This window comes from Zootoca vivipara, chromosome 6 (assembly GCF_963506605.1).
Source record: "Zootoca vivipara chromosome 6, rZooViv1.1, whole genome shotgun sequence".
Taxonomy (NCBI): Eukaryota; Metazoa; Chordata; class Lepidosauria; order Squamata; family Lacertidae; genus Zootoca; species Zootoca vivipara.
In genome coordinates this window covers 35,405,320-35,409,688 of record NC_083281.1, presented here as the reverse complement: position 1 = coordinate 35,409,688, position 4,369 = coordinate 35,405,320, and positions in this window count along the sequence as shown.

Genomic DNA, 4,369 nt, shown 5'->3' with positions numbered 1-4,369 from the left:
GTGAGTTGAACCTCGGCCTCCCCAGTCCTAATCTAAAACACTAACCACCTCATCACACTGGCTCTCACATTCTATTCCATATAAATCACTGATTTCACTGCTCATATTGGTGACACAGACGATCACCCACATTTGAAATAATCAGACTGAGGTTTAACAGGATCTAGGAGTGGCTGACACACTACAGAAAATAATTGTTCTTCTCTACGGTACGTGCTTATGAGATGCTTTCCTAAGTCATTGCTAGCTGACAGCAGGTCACACACCCATTCAGATTGGATCTTTTGACTTCTGAGTGGCTTATGATGCTCTGCATCATAATGGGACACACCTATGGGCTGCATTCCCTCCCCCACATCATCTCTCTATATATTCCTATCCACTAAGATTACCACTTTGCGCACCTGATATAGGGATTCTGTGTAGGGATGGGCAAATCTGTCTATTTCAGTTTCTTTTGATTTCTAAATTCAGTTCTCCACGTTAATCTGCAGTTGTTGGTTTAAAAAAAAAGTCCTTGTGAAAATTCACCAGCATTTTAGTGTGAATTTGTCCTAATATACATATTTTTGCATACAATTTTGCTTATACACAGTTACTTTAAATGCACCGCTGTAACTTCAGCCCCTTGAACTTCCTGTCTGTGACACAATTAATAATGATGATGAAAATGAAAAGCCAACCTCAACCTCATGTTTAACTTCACACAAATATTTTTTCCTTAAAGTTTAACTAGCATACAACAATTGGAGTATGTACTGTTTTGGTCTCTGTCTCCACATTTTATCAACCAATGGAAACTGCTATGATAAATCAATTAAATTGCTTTAATTGGAATGCAAGCCCTGAACATTATGAAGAATTAATATCTGAATGTACTCACTTTCCATTTTCCTTCCAATCCCTTATTCCATTCCTACCATGTTTTAGATGACATGCCATTATTTCATGTAGCAGATAAATAAAATAAAGTGTGATAGAGGCAAGAATTTATTCAGTTTTAGGGTTGTATCCAACTATGTTCAACTCAGTATAAATCTACTAAAATGACTGAATCTAATTTAGTCATGCCCATTAACTTCAATGGGTCTGCTCTGAGGACTAGCATAGTACACAACACTTTGTTTTGGAGAGGTCAAGGCTAGAATGGGAAACATCTAAAGTTTTACTCAAGGTTGTTGGGGGGAGTGAGTGTTTCAGAATGATTTGGATTTAGACTGCAAAGAAAGGGGAGTGGTGGTTGAAGAAGTCACTCACTGTATCTTAGCTTTATCTGTTGCTTTGATCATAACAAGGATACCACGGTTACTGTTCTGGAATTTGGTCTTATGATCCATCCTGTAAATCGATTTCACTGGAAGAGGATGCAAGATAACAACATTGTAAAGCATAATTGCAGGTTATTTGAAAATGCTAATGAATGAAGTACACATTAATCAAACAATAGGTAATAATTAAAATAATAATAATTAGAGTTCTTAAATTTCCCCCTTTGGCAAGGCTCCTGTGCATTAGCAACTACATGGCAGATAGATTTTAGCAGATAAAGTTTTCCCCATAGCACACCCTCTCCATGCTGGAAAAAAGCTATCCCTCTTGAAATTCTGCTTGCCTACTGGCTGTTTAAGGCACAGGATCCCTACCAGAAGAAGAGTGAGCAGTGAATAGCCCTTCTTGCCAACAGCCTTAAGTCTGAACTTTGATAATTTTCTAGAGGTAATGAACCTCCTGAAGGTGTTGGACCACAACTCTGTTGGACTACAATCATCTGATCATTGTCTATCCAGGCTGGGGCTGATGGGAGTTGAAGTCCAAAAATGTCTGGAGGGTCAAAGGCTCCCTAGCCCTATTCCAGAGCCCTGTGTGGTATTCAAAAGGAGCCGCTGGAAGCTCTTTTTCGAAGACAGTGACTGACAGAAACCTGAAGTTTCATTGAAGGTAAAGCAAACAATTTACACCCTTTCTTACGTGCTTGCCAAATTCAGGCTATCACTTATCAGTGTTCTTAATGCAGACTGACACAGGGTTACTTCAGGAAATGCTGATGAGTTAGAAAATGCCCAATTTTCTAGGGCCCTGTGCAAATGTTAAGAAAACCAGTCACTGCACATATGTTTGCTATCAGATATAGGGGGTTGCCAACATGGAAACATGGCAGTGAGAGATTTTACTTTCTTGGGCTCCTTGATCACTGCAGATGGTGACAGCAGTCACGAAATTAAAAGACGCCTGCTTCTTGGGAGAAAAGCAATGACAAACCTAGACAGCATCTTAAAAAGCAGAGACATCACCTTGCCGACAAAGGTCCGTATAGTTAAAGCTATGGTTTTCCCAGTAGTGATGTATGGAAGTGAGAGCTGGACCATAAAGAAGGCTGATCGCCGAAGAATTGATGCTTTTGAATTATGGTGCTGGAGGAGACTCTTGAGAGTCCCATGGACTGCTAGAAGATCAAACCTATCCATTCTTAAGGAAATCAGCCCTGAGTGCTCCCTGGAAGGACAGATCGTGAAGCTGAGGCTCCAATACTTTGGCCACCTCATGAGAAGAGAAGAATCCTAGGAAAAGACCCTGATGTTGGGAAAGATTGAGGGCACTAGGAGAAGGGGACGACAGAGGACAAGATGGTTGGACAGTGTTCTCGAAGCTACGAACATGAGTTTGACCAAACTGCGGGAGGCAGTGCAAGACAGGAATGCCTGGCGTGCTATGGTCCATGGGGTCACGAAGAGTCGGACACGACTAAACGACTAAACAACAACAACAACATGGAAACTCTGGGTTTCAAGATCCTGAGGTCAGAGGCGGTTTTAGGGTAGCACAACTGGTGCGGCTGCAGTGGGCACCATGCTACCGAGCGGCACAACAATGCTGTAAAACAGAGCGCAAGAGGCAGGGGACACCAAATTTCAACATCACACAGGGCGACACTGAAATTTAAGAGCCCCAAATCCACCACTGCTGAGGTCTTCCCTATTGCCCATGAAGCCTCTGAACCACCCCATCTACCGGTAATCACTTTTCCCCCCTCAAAAAGTACAGTTGAAGAAAAAAGTTGGATGAGTCACTTTTTTTCTTTCAGCTCCATGTGCTCAGATTAATTCTACTAGATCTGCCTTTTATTTAGACCCTTTGAAAAGTGAAGTGTGTGGTATGCATGCTCTTTTCACGTCTCGCATGGCGGGGGGAGGGGAGAAATTACCAGAGGGGTTGGTGCCCAGAGCACTCACTGAAAAATCCCGGTGTGCCGATGGATGTAAAAAGATTGGTAACCCCTGAATGAACCTGATAAAAAAGGGAGAAATATTAGGCATGAACAGGAAAACAAGCAAACTGAATAACTACTGTAATTATTCCTAGTAAATAATCTTTTCTTTTTTAAAAAAAGATGTCTTAATAATAATTACACACACCTCCCTTTTTTGATGGAAGCATTTGCTTTGTTATATCTTGGTTTGGTTTTAGGGTTTGTTTAGTTTTTATCTGTATTCTGGCATGTTTTAAGATAACTTTTGTTTAGCAGCGCTGTTTAATGTTATTTCATTACACTGTAACTGATCTTGTTTTTACTATTGATTTTGAATTTTGCACATTGACTTGTAAGAAGTTATCCTAAAAGACAGTAAATAATAACGATGATAGCGATGATATTGCTGGCTACAACCGAACCCTATGCAAGTTTTCACCATTAAAATCAACGAGATTTACTTCGAGCAAACTGTGGGAGCGACGGGCTGTCTGTCGCCAATACTTTTTCTAAAAACCACCGACGATCTAGCCAGGCTTCGGGTGGAGCTGGCAGTCGCTGCTACGTAGTTAGTGCCATGCGATTCGCCTCTATTTCAAGGCTGGTGAACAAAGGTCAGCTTGCCATTTATCCGCCATTTATACCTATCGTTTCACCTCTGCCTGCACTTCCCGTTATTATCGGTACCCTAATTGTTAATGTTGTTTTGAGATCAGGCAGAATATTATTATTATTATTATTATCATCATCATCATCATCACTATTATTTTTACGATCAGGATTTAAATGTTTTGCACTGCTGTATTTAGAACTGATTTTCGTATACACACACAAAGATATATACACATATGCTCGGCTAATTTTTTATTGTATGCCAGCGCCGTTGTTGTTGTCAGAGTATCGCGAGCCTCTTCGAGCACTATCCGTTGCAGCTGCAACGCGAGCGTTCCAATTCGAATCGTTCAATGCTTGTCCCAGAGACTTCCAAACGCGCGCACGCGCACTCCCTCTTTCTCTGAGGGGGCCAGGGCTTGGAATCCTCCTCCCCTCAAGGGCTGCACGCTCGCCGCGCACTTCCGAGACGGTGACGTAACTCGGAAGGCGGGTCGAGTCGCAGTGACA